At 48.2% G+C, this 13,089-nt stretch overlaps 1 protein-coding gene across 5 annotated transcripts in view; it reads right to left on the bottom strand.

The window, feature by feature from the left end:
• The window catches only part of slc2a9l2 (solute carrier family 2 member 9, like 2), a 630,183-nt gene extending 620,774 nt beyond the window's left edge, over nucleotides 1–9,409 (bottom strand). The window contains exons 1-2 of one of the 5 annotated variants that reach the window (XM_038792065.1): nucleotides 9,382–9,409; nucleotides 5,558–5,616 (exon numbers count right to left, since the gene is read on the bottom strand). The gene's annotated coding sequence lies outside the window, so the exon portion shown is untranslated. Of the gene's footprint in view, nucleotides 1–5,404; nucleotides 5,490–5,557; nucleotides 5,617–5,785; nucleotides 5,861–8,359; nucleotides 8,596–9,381 lie in introns of those variants that run through there. The other 4 variants (XM_038792062.1, XM_038792063.1, XM_038792064.1 and 1 more) reach the window with 4 other exon arrangements.
• Between the last annotated feature and the right edge of the window lie 3,680 nt (nucleotides 9,410–13,089).

Here is a 13,089-nt window from a genome sequence, read left to right as displayed (position 1 = left end):
TACGTTTGGGGGCCGCTGACTTGTATGATCATATGTGATAGGTTTAAATGTGGTATTGCATCCCGCTTAGTACAAGGGATTGTGTTTGCATCTTTGCTATATCACCTTTCGATATTGTTGTACAATAGAGGGGTATAGTTTAGATTAAGGGAACCTCTCGGGATACAGAGCTTCGCGGGCTGCCATAGGGAGCTCACAGTCGGCAAAATTGGGAAGGGAATCTTGCCCTTCAACCCTAGTATCGATACAGTCCGAGCCAGTCTGGACGTATCGAAGGGGCATCTGTAGGTTTTCTGGGCAAGATTCGAGCCTTTAACGAGCTGGGAAAAGGACTTTGAACTTTAAAGCAGTAAAAAACAGCCATGTTTGGGGCTGCAGGACCTTGACTAAACTTCCCAGCAGCCTCAGCCCTGTGTGTGTGTTTAGAGAGGCAACTCTCGAAATTCACAAGCAGCAGAAACCCAGACAGGCCGGTGATTAGTTTATCTGCAAGATAAAGGAGTTTGTGACATCACCAGACTAGACCGGCAGAAGAACAATGCACTTGGGTTAGTTTCAATACAGGCGCTGACGGCCCTGGCCCAGAGGGAAGATAGAACCCATTTCCTTAATGGGATAGCATTCAGCAACCTCTGGAGGGACAATAGGGTGCAATTAAGCCCAGCTGATACCGAAGATAACGAGGTTCAGCCCACGTATGCTTCAATGGGGGCTGAAGATCACAGTAGCAGATAAGGCCGAAGCCTTTACTTGGTGTATAAAAAGGATGGTCAGACCTGCCGGGGGCACTTCCTTTTTGTGACGCTGCTCTCCTCGCTGCTGCTCATCATCATCGTGCTCCTGGTGCCTGCCTTTTCATTTGTTCCAGCACGCAGCCTGAGACCCACTGAGCAGTTTAAGTTTGAACTTGGATTGTGAGTATCCTCTGGAAGTTCGCGAAGTTCCCAAGATTACTATAGTGGATGAGGCTTTTGGGGAAAGGGGGTTGCACGCATCTATCATAGTTTTAAGACACTGCTAAAATTGTGTAAAGTAAGCTTTTACGTGGTGCCCGTTTAGTATTCCTTCCATACTCATAGTTTCGTAAAGCATAAGGCATTTTGTGGTGTTTTCTAGCATTTGGTGATATTGACCTTGAACGTTTAATAAATACCTATATTTGGCTTTCAATTGGAGTCCGTTTTGAGTTTTCAATTCCTCACCCACGATCTCTGACCAAGTCACAATAGTAAATATCCCTTACCATAATTCCGGTGTCTAGGACCGAGGGGTACCCTGGGCGCCTCGAAACCGCCCACTCAGGAAAGACTGCCAGATAAAGGTGGGCAGAGACTTTCCTTTCTTCTCTCTCCCGGGGGCGCTGCTCAAGTGGAGTAGGCGCAAGGTGGTTGCGAGTCCAACGGTAAGAGAGAGAGGATCACCCGGGTAGTGGTGGGGCTTGGACAAAGGGGTGGCAAGCCCAATATAAGCCCGTTGGGTGGAGTTAGAAAAGGGGATCCCGCTACAGCCTTCAGGCATCTCGACAATCCTTAGATTTTGCCTCCTGGAGCAATTCTTTTCATCCTCCACCTTCTCCCTCAAACTCTTTTGGCTTCTTTGCATCATTCCCACCACCACCAATGAAGCCAACTGCTCCTCATGCTCCGCCACCACCTCCTCCACTTTCTGGATCATCCAGCCCTGGGACTCCACCCATGCTCAACTCGCTCAATCCCAGATCTCAGTGGTTCCACCACCTTAGCTATGTCTTCCAGGACCTCTTTCCTGTTGCCCAAACGTATCATTCAGGAACTCTACCAGCTGCTCAATTGATCATTGGGCGGGCAGTGCGCCCCCCCCCCCCCTTGTTTCCCGCCATTTTTTCCTGTGGCGCACCACGAATACTCTTCTGCTCCAGCTGATCTTTCTTTCTAGAACCACTCCTTGTCCGCAGGTCTATCCACCAACCGCACCAGAGGAGTGTTACCTTCCCCGGACACTCCTGTACCTTTTGCTCTCAAATACAATGTCTTTCAGGCAGAACAAAGACCAAAAAAATCCGCCTTGAGCGGGAACCACCAAATGTGCGACCACTCACTCCATGGCCTCCACCAGAAGTCCACCCTTATAGTTTTTTCAGAGCAGTTTGATACAAATGAGTGTCTTGCTAGGCCACTTTGAAGGGATGTTACGATTCAACCATGGGCGGGATTCTCCCCTACCCAGCGGGGCGGGGTGTCCCGGCGGGATGGAGTGGCGTGAACCACTCCGGCGTCGGGACGCCCCAAAGGTGCGGAAGTCAGGCAGCACGGTAGCATTGTGGATAGCACAATCGCTTCACAGCTCTAGGGTCCCAGGTTCGATTCCGGCTTGGGTCACTGTCTGTGCGGAGTCTGCACGTCCTCCCCGTGTGTGCGTGGGTTTCCTCCGGGTGCTCCGGTTTCCTCCCACAGTCCAAAGATGTGCAAGTTAGGTGGATTGGCCATGATAAATTGCCCTTAGTGTCCAAAATTGCCCTGGTGTTGGGTGGGGTTACTGGGTTATGGGGATAGGGTGGAGGTATTGACCTTGGGTAGGGTGCTCTTTCCAGGAGCCGGTGCAGACTCGATGGGCTGAATGGCCTCCTGGGTAGTGGAACGGCTTTTGGCGCTACGCCAGCCGGGACCGAAGGGACTTCGCCGGCCGGCGGAAGTCTGCGCATTCGCCGGAGCGTCAGCGCCTGCTGACGTCATCCCCGCGCATGCGCAGGGGAGGGGGTCACTTCCGCCTCCGCCATCGTGAAGACTATGGCGAAGGCGGAAGGAAAAGAGTGCCCCCACGGCACAGGCCCGCCCGCCTGTTATACTTCTCAATGTTTTTCACTTAATTAAAATTCCCAGTTGCCATGGTGGGATTTGAATTTGTGTCCCTGAATCATTGGTACGACTCTCTGAATTACTAGAGCAGTAAAATAACCAGAATGTTACTGTTCCTGTTTTTTTATCTGAATCACTGGGCCTCAAGCCTCTTGCCATTTGAACAAGGATCATCCCAGCTTTGAGCAAACGGCCCATCCAGAAGCCTCCTAAATATCCTGGATGGTGGGATGCAGGATACTAGAGTAAGTGAACTTGGGTGATTTTCAATATATATCATCCTGGTTTGGAGTTAAAGTCATGCTCAATCTCAGAGTAGCTAGCAATATTACACGGAAAAAGAGAAAGGCCAAAACAAGCATTTGAAGAATTGAAGCAAAGGTTAACTTCAAAAAACATGTGGGTTTGGGTAGGATGGGATGTTAACATTTAATAATCGCAAATCCAAAGCCACCTTCATTCCTTCCCTTTCTAATCTTAACAGAGGCAGGCAGGAGGTGGGCATTGAACCATCCCTAGGAGGCAGATCTCTAATTTAAATATTATAACAAAGCTGCATGCCTCTGATTTTATCACCCTTCCAGTTTAAACCCTGGCTAGCCAGGTTTCCCCGACATGCAGAAACCTGGCAACTAAAGGGAGACCCTGTTTGTGGGACAGCAGAGTCCCTTCACAGAACTGCTTAGGGGCCAGGAAGAACAGGGGTAATTTCAACTTGTCCCGGAACCTGTTTCACTCCCTATCATTGGGTTGGTTGGACTATCACAGATAGTGCCCCTGCCATGACTGAAGTGTCCCACTATCACCAACATTCATCCGCAATTGGACGCCCAGCTAGCCACAATCACCTAGCCACTCCTGTAATCAGTGACACCCTCTCCCAATCAGACCAACCCAATTATCACAAACCTCAAGTCCTGCACTCAATCTCACTCTGACACTTTGCAATCACACCCCTGACTTTCCAGGACACATTGTATACCCCCCCACACCTAAGGACCCTCCAAACCACGCACCGGCCCCACCTTCGCAATCACTTCATAATGTAGCAGAAATCCACCTCCTGCCGGGCTCTGACTTTTCTGTAGTGTCCCCTGCCGAACAGGCTTATCGACGGATAGTATTGAATGGGGGCAGTGGAGGTCTCGCCCACCGGTTGGAGTGCCAGCATGAACCTACTTCACTTGTAGGAAAGGCCGGCTGGATTAAGTGCTACTTAAACTGGATATGATATAAATATATATCATCCTGGTTTGGAGTTAAAATCATGCCCAATCTCAGAGTAACTTGCAATATTACACGGAAAAAGAGAAAGGCCAAAACAAGCCTTTGAAGAATTGAAGCAAAGGTTAACTTCAAAAAACATGTGGGTTTGGGTAGGATGGGATGTTACCATTTAATAATTGCAAATCCAAAGCGAATCCACCTTCATTTCTTCCCTTTCCAATCTTAACAACACTATAGAAAGTTTTCTCCAGAATCAAGGTGGCAGAACCTCCAGTCACCAAGAGCTGCTGGCCAATCAGAGGTTGGCAGCTCTATTGAACAGAAGCGCCACCAGAAAGATGGTGGCCACCACCTATACAATACCCATCAAGGCTCAGGATCACCGCTGGATCCCAAGCCATGGATGAATGCTGGCAGATGGGGGGTGAGTGAGTGGTTATGGGTTGGGCTTTGGAAGGGGGGGGTGGGGGGGGGGGGGGGGGTGATCAGCAGCAAAAGCCAGAAGGTGGCTCTCTGTGGGCCTCCCTTACAGATATTCAGCCCTTTAATCAGGTACTGAATCCTTTGAATGACTGAAGCCTGTGGGCAATCCTGCACTGGTTTACTTATTGCATTCCCTGCATGGCGAACCCCTAACCCACCACTGGGGTAGTAACCGCAACAGAACAATGGGGCCCTTAAGTGGGCATTTATTAATGGCTCCAATTGGCGATGGGTGGAAGGCTGTCCACAGACCTTTCACCAAGGGCTTAATCAGGGTGGAGACGGAAGGCATCAAGGTCCTCACCTGCCACCCTCTAGCCCAATGAAATGTCCCCCCGCTACAAAATTCTGCTAAATGAGGTTGTTAAAACCTTGAGCCCAGTTGAGTTAAAATGGGCAGGGATGTGACCATCAATTCACTAGACACACGACTGGAAGTAAACTGTGATTGTAATAGTCTTACAACTGAGCCTGCCTGCGACCACAGGAACTGAGAGAAGGCTTACGGCTGCAGCACTTTATACTTTCGGTACTGGGAGGGGCCATGGGCAGAGCCATGGGCGGAGCCAAGGGTGGAGCCCTGTACAAGCTCCTCATCTCCCCCAATGGGCAGAGCCGCGCAACAGCTCACATACAGAGCCCACAAGGACATAATATAATGCAATGCAATATAGCGTGAATTACAATACAGTATAATTCACCACAGGCAGTAAATGCTGATGCCCACATCCTGTAAATTAATTTAATAAAAATCACATCATCGGGCAGTTAAAATTCTTCAATTTTGGCAGTTAAATCCGCCCCCCCCCCCCCCCCCCCCCCCCCGGAGAGATAAACTCCCACCCAGAGGAGATTTATACCCTATCAGCTGGTGAGTTAAAATCTCACTGCTCTTGACCAGATCACGTTCCCTCTGCTTGGATATTCTTCCTCGCTTAAACTTTGTGCCAGCATTTCTGAAAACGTTAGCAAAATCTGAGAGTTTGAAGCAGAAAATGAAAAGTTGAACATACTTTCGCAGATGAGCTTCAACAAACAAGTTGCACCGTCCAATCTGCACGTCAAACACCTACTGGAAATAGAAAGTCACCGAATAACTAACCCTTGCACTGTAGATCACATAACACACAGTTAGAAAGAAAACATGACAGTGTTCTCAGGGGTTTCCAAGTTTATGTGCTGTACTTACAGAAGATCAAAGATAGGATTATCAATCATTAAACAACTACAGCAAAACTTACTGATTCACTTTGGGACCAAAACCTAAATTATTACAGAAGTTCAACTGGACATGAAAATGTTTGACCTGTCTTTTGAATTAGTTTCCTAGTAAACCTTCTCACGGCCAATTAGGGATTGATAATAAATGCTGACCTTGCCAGCAATGCCCGCATTCCAAGAATGATTGAAAATTAACAGAAAATAAATATAAGTTGGCACAGGGAGGATTTGTGACTTCTGTACGAAGCAGGCATGAAGTGGATCAAACTAGCCATGCCACCCGGTCATAGCTCACGTTTGGTTTCCTGTATTGGATCTCACTGTCCTGAAGCCTGCTATTTATGGGAGGGTGGAAGATTATAGCTGGCTGAAAGTAATGCCTGGGATGTGGAAGGAACAGATCCTGCTGAGGCATGAGCCACTGTACTTTTCCAGAGTTAAAGGGGACACTCCTGCTGTTTCTGACCCCATCATAATTCTCAGCGCACAAAGGGATAGGATGCTGAGAAGATTTACAAGGGTAACACCAGAAATGTGAGGGTTCACACATCAGGAAAGGATTGATAGGCTGGCTGTCTTTTCTCTTGAAAAAAAGACGCTTGAAGGGTGACCTAAAATAGGAATATAAAATTCTCGAAGATTTTGATTGAATGGATGCAAAGAGAATGTTTCCTCTTGTTGGAAGGGAAGTATCTAAAAGCCATTAATATGAGATCATCACCGGGAAATTCAATGGGGAACTCAGAAAAACCTCTTCACCCAAAGAGTGGTGAGACTGTGGAACTCGTTCCCACAGAGAGTGGTTGGAGAGAATAGCATGGATACATTTGAGGAAGAAGAGTGTAGTAGCTTGAAAGATTGGTGACCACCAAGTAGATTAATAAATAAACGGTTTATTAAGGCAAATAACTATTTACAGGGAATGAGATCAAATATTCCAGGAATCCAAACTCCGAAAGAACAGCAAAACCTGCGCTCAGCCCCAGGATTTGCATGCTCTGGCCCAATTGGCCCTATAGGTCACATGACCCTCTGAGAACTCACCCCCCTTTAAGGAGGCATGCTACCATATCCCTCCCCCTTTAAGTCCGTGATTAACACATTAAAACTACAATGAAACTATTTACAATATTCTACAACAAGTGGATTTCAACACTGTCCCTTATAAGTTAAGTCGGTCCGTTGACTAATCCTTTGGGAGCTTGGTCATTTACTGGCGGCTGTTCCCGCTGTGCAGTTTGAACTTCAATGGGTTCATTCTCGACTTGCGATGGTGCATCCATGCAGATATCCTCCCCAGTTCGCCCTGGAACATTATAGGGCTCTACCTCAGGGTAGCTTGCTGCTGCATTTCTTTCATCCATAGCAAAATCACTAACAGGCATTCGAAGGGGCGTACTGCCCCACTGGTTCAGTGTGTGATTCTCTTCTTCTCAAATGGTCCAGGTGTTTCTTCTCCCTTTTTCCTTGGACATCTAGCTCATACGACACTGCACCTGGTCTGGCCATGACCGTTCCAGGGTCCGATTCGGACCAGCACCAAACTTCTTTACATATGCAAAGCCATCCACTTCAAATGTTCTCTCAGGTTTTCTTGAGCCGGGATGTTTCTTATGCGCGATGTTTACCTCCCTGCCAAATTCAGAAATATCAGATCCAACCGTGTTCTGATGCGTCTGCCCAGATGCAACTCAGCAGGTCTCACATCAGTGGTGACATAAGGTGCTGTTCTATTGCCGATCAGGAAATGTTCCAGTTTGGTTTGCAGAGAGGCTGATGACTGTTTCTTCATGGTGGCTTTCAATGTTTGGACAGCTCTCTCGACCAATACATTTGAAGTAGGGTGGGAGGGAGCAGTTCAAATACATTGAACGCCGTTGGTTCTCATGAAATGTTGGCATTCTTCCTGAGTAAACGCAGTCCCATTATCTGAGACCAGCACCTCGGGCAATCCATGGGCAGCAATTTTTCTGCCATTGCTGATGAGGTCGTGGAATTCATGTACAACCACGTGGAATAAGGGTCTGTGATGAGCAAGAACATAGAAGCTCATGAATGGGCCTGAGGAACTGATGTGCAGTTGCACCCATGGTCGATTTGACCGCACCCAACGGTGCATTATGGATGCAGACAGCAGGTTTTGCTGCATTTGACACTGTTCACATTGATTGACCAGATTCTGTGTGTCAATATTCATCCCAGGCAATCACACATAACGACATGTGAGCATCTTCATCTTAGTCATCTCACTTTAACTCTTGCAATAATAGCTGTCCAGCGGGAGTGGGAACGACCAGCCTTGCTTCCCACAACAATACGCCGTCTTCACAATTTCACTGATCTTTCCAGATCTGAAAGGGTCGTAACTGCTCAGACACCGTGGTTACCATGATGCCCGCCGTGAAGGACCATTGAGGGGATTCTCCCTATGCCAACGCCAAAATCGCGAAACGCGATTGGGCGGAGAATAGGTTCCAATGGCAAAATCTTGGCGGCCGCCAATTTGATGCCAAATCGTGATTCACCAGTGGCTTCAATGCGTACTGGAACACATGTACAGTGGACACCGTTTACATATCATTAGCGGGCCTGACCTGGTATTCTCTGGGGCTTCCGTGATTCTCCTTCTCCAATGAGCCGAGTTCCCAACTGCGTGGTTCACTTGTGCTTTTAAAAATTGTGAAACTGGCGTGGTAGCTGCTGAGGGAGAGAGAGAGGGTACGGAAAATGTCCAACATCGCCATAGTTTGCTGACAGTTGTGCCGCTGCTCGGGGGGCTTCCGCCAGTGCCGGGGGGAGTAATGGGGTGACCAGGAGGTGGACTGTGGGATTGGGGTAGACGGGCACGGAGCACCATTGCCGCAGTTGGCAATGCAGCGGCACACACCACTGACAGCCCACTGTGAACCTAGGGCCAGGGGCCGTATTGGTGTCCCCCCCAGGCCACTCCCCTGGGTACCCTCTGGCCTCAGCCGACCCTTAGCAGTGTTAATTTATTACTTGTGATAATAAATATTATTATTATTACATGCCATTAGGAGCAGCCCCGACTCGCAATGCTCAGCCATTTGTTTTAGGCGCACCACTAACTCTGCTATCGTCTCGCCTGGGCTTGTGTCGTCAGATTAAATTTGTACCATTGCATTATTACCAACAGCTTTGGGTGATATTATCCCTTGACTAATTCCACAAGCTTCTCAATAGAATTGGAGTCAGGGGCATCTGGAGAAATCAGGCTTCTAATCAGGTGATAGGTTGGGATCCCACTGGCTGTTAATGGGATTACCCATTGCTTCTCTTCCCTGCCAATTTAATTGGCGTTGAATAGCACAGGCAGTCGACATATCGCACCCTTGCTCTGTGATGAGATCAAATGGCTCAAGTTTCCCAAAGAAAAGGGCATTTTGAAAGTCACAGACTGTGGAACGATATTGTTTCAAAGGAAAGGCTTCTCCATGAGGTCTGCGCCCTGGATTTCTGCAGCCATAGGAAGGAACTCTGATTGATCCTCATCACCAAATGTAGTCCTGGGAAGACTGGTGACCACCAAGTAGATTAACAAATAAATTATTTATTAAGGCAAATATCTATTAACAGAGAGTGACATGTAGACTACCGTACTCCACGACTCCAAACCCCTAACAGTGAAGGCTGTGCACAACCGCAGGATTAACGCCTCTGACCCAATTGGCCCTACGGTCACATGACCTTCTGAGAACTTACTCTCTTAAAGGGGCCACGCTACCACAAAGGAAATAGAAAAATGGGAATATGTTCGTATGTATATCCTTTGTAAAGAATGTCTGGGCTTTTTCTGGAATGGTCTATCGTGCTCTGCTGATTAGGTTACTTTCTCTGGTACAAATTCCGAGCCGGAATTTGCAAAGAGAGACCTACAACCAGTATAAGATCCCAGTTTCCATTCATGTGCAAGTTCCCACTGCAATAGCCTGGCATTCTGCTCAGCCAAATACAATCTTGCTCGAAATTTGCAGGGGATGCTAATAGGTTGACCAAACTATTCCCCCTATCCTCTTGAAGTTTTCAATAGCCCGCAACTCAGTTCTCATGCACCCCATGTGGTTTGCTTCTCAACTGTTTTAAGTAAATCAAGAAGTTACATTGGTAATAGCTGGTTCTGCAATGCATCAATGGCATTTTAAACATGTCCAAGAAGCATTGTATCAGTCTTGCAAAATTGAACTACGCCATGATCATTCTCTTAATTGCATACTAACATCCAAAACAGTGTGCCATAAAAAGTAACTGTATTTGATGGAATATGAACATTATAAATATTGAAAAGAGGGACTTATACATTTAAAAGGATAAAATCAGTCTTTGTCTGTATTTAAATACTGAATAAAATATATTAGTATTCATGCAAATATATTTTCTATCACAAATCTTGATTGTAAGGGATTTGAAATGAAATTAAATGAAAATGAAATTAAAATCGCTTATTGTCACGAGTAGGCTTCAATGAAGGTACTGTGAAAAGCCCCTAGTCGCCACATTCTGGCGCCTGTTCGGGGAGGCTGTTACGGGAATCAAACCTTGCTGCTGGCCTGCCTTGGTCTGCTTTCAAAGCCAGCGATTTAGCCCAGTGTGCTAAACAGCCCCATTTGCCTCTCTATGTGGGAATTGTGGTGTAGTGGTAATGTCACTGGACGTAATCTAGATGCCCAGGCTAATGTTCTGGGCACACAGATTCAAATCCCATCATAGAAGCTGCTGGAATTTAAATTCAATTCATAAAATCTGGAATTGAAAGGTAGGCTCAGTATTGATGACCATGAAACTGTCATCGGCTGTTGTAAAAGCCCATCGGGTTCACTAATGCCTTTTTAAGGAAGGAAATCTGCCATTGTTGTCTGGTCTAGTCTAAATCTGACATAAAATTAACTGCAACATCCAAAGATGTGGGCCGCGATTCTCCGCAACCACGATGGGTGGGAGAATAGCGGGAGGTCCGCTCCCGCTATTCTCCCACCCCCCCCAAAATGCGTGCCCGGTTTTCTGACACGTCACTCGGAGAAATGCGGGCCGCCGTTTTTCACGGCGGCCCACGATTCTCCGACCCAGATGGGCCGAGCGGCCTGCCGTTCCCGACCTGTTCACGACGGCGGCAACCACACCTGGTCGCTGCCGTCGTGAACATGGCACGCCAGGTAAGTGTGGGGCATAGGGGGGGCGGATCGGGGATCGAGCACCACGACCGTGCTCGGGAGGGGACTGGCCCGCGATCGGTGCCCACCGATCGTCGGGCCGGCGTCTCAAGGGGACGCACTCTTTCCCCTCCGCCGCCCCGCAAGACCAAGCTGCCACGTCTTGCGGGGCGGCTGAGGGGAAAGACGGCAACCGCGCATGTGCGGGTTTGAGCTGTCCAACCCACGCATGCGCGGCTGACGTCATTAGGCTCCGCCGCGGCGTCATTCTTGGCGCGCCGGGCCTTGAAGCCAGGGACAAGGCCCGGCTGCCGAATTTCCTGGTACAGCCCGCCTATACCCCCGGGTAGGGGAGAATAGGGGGCCGGGAGAGGCTTCCAACGCCGTCGTGAACCTCTCCAGGTTTCACAGTGGCGTCGGGCCTTGCGGAGAATTCCGCCCGTGCAGTTTAGGTGGATTGGCCATGCTAAATTGCCCCTTAGTGTTGAAAAGCTTAGGTGATGTTACAGGGATAGCATAGGGGACTGGGCCTAGGTAGGGTGCTCTTTCAGAGGGTCTGTGCACTGTTCCTTCGGCGCTGTCAGGATTCTAGAAACATGGTTGACTCTTAACTGCCCTTTGAAATGGTCTAGCAAGCCATTGAGTTCAATAGCAATTAGAGACGGGCTTCAAATGCTGGCCTTGCCCGCAATGCCCACATCTCATAAAAAATAATACATTTAAAAAAATATACATCTGTGCAATAGAATGATAGCAACTACAACCTGTATTCATATAACATATTTACTGATGTGAGATCCGTAAAAACATCCTTGAATGCTTTGTGGATAGGTATTTGAACACTGAAGCCATGGCAGGAAGGGAAATAGATGGGGCAAATACTAATTCAGTCAAAGATGGTGAGGATTTTATATTTGAGATATCAAGTGATGAAGACTCAGTGTAGGCTGGGTTGATGCACTAACAAGACTTGCTGCAGCACAGCAATTGTGTTCGAAATACAGAGCAGCAGAATTTTTATCAAAGTGGATCTGTGGACAGTGGAGGAGGAAGGCAATGAAGCAGAGCTTTTGAGTAATCAAGGAAGCAAATGATGAAGACATTTCTGTGGGTTCAACAGCAGCAAAGAGACTGAGGTAAGGATGAAGGCAGGCGGCCTTGCAAAGGCGGAAACATAGGAAAATGAAAATACACGAGACCATTCTGTGTTCAGAATTATAATTGTGAAAAGTCATCTAAAAATAGAACTTAGACTTTTCAAAAAAATTCAGAATACTCATCTATTTTTTTTCTAATTAAGGGGCAATTTAGCGTGGCAAATCCACCTAGCCTACACATCTTTTTGGGTTGTGGATGCGAGGTCCATGCAGACACTGGGAGAATGTGCAAACTCCACACGGACAGTGATGCAGGGCCGGGATCGAACCTGGGTCCTCAGTGCCGTGAGGCAGCAGTGCTAACCACTGTGTTGCTGTACTGCCATAGAACCTACACTTAAATACCATTTTTCGTACCCCAGGACGTCTTAAAGTATTTTACAGTCAATTAATTACTTTTAAACAATTTTGCTGCTCTGTATTTAGAACACAAATGCTGCAGCCATTAACAGGTAGCAAGGACTTCCGGTGGCGGTGATGTGCAGTTGAGGCGCACATTCGGCGGCTCCCGCGAATAATGGACTTTGGGGCTCTTTTCAGGGCCCCCAACGGAGCTGAGGCGGCGAATCCCAACGGGGGAAGAGCCCAGGAGTCGACCCCAATGGTCCCATGGTCCGGACCAGGAGTGGGGCAGCAAGAAAACCGTCGGAAACAGCTAGGAAAAAACGGGGGCAGAAAAACAAAATGGCGGCCGGCGAAGGCTTCAAGGAGCTGAGGAAGTGGGTCCAGGAGCAGCAGACGATTCTGCTGCGCTGCTTCCAGGAGTTGAAGTTGGAGCTGCTGGAGTCCATCAAGGTAACCAACAGGGAACTGATGGAGACCCAGACAGCCCAGGGGGCTGCGATCCGGGAGCTGCAGCAGCAGGCCTCCGAAAGGGAGGACAAGGTTGTGGCCGTGGTGGGGAAGGTGGAGATGCACGAGGCGCTCCATAAAAGATGGCAGGAGCGGTTCGAGGAGCTGGACAACCGGTCGAGGAGGACGAATTTGCGGATCCTGGGC

This window comes from Scyliorhinus canicula, chromosome 3 (genome assembly GCF_902713615.1).
Source record: "Scyliorhinus canicula chromosome 3, sScyCan1.1, whole genome shotgun sequence".
In the NCBI taxonomy this organism is placed as follows: Eukaryota; Metazoa; Chordata; class Chondrichthyes; order Carcharhiniformes; family Scyliorhinidae; genus Scyliorhinus; species Scyliorhinus canicula.
The sequence above is the reverse complement of the archived record's forward strand: the minus strand, read 5'-3'. Positions and strand labels throughout refer to the sequence as shown.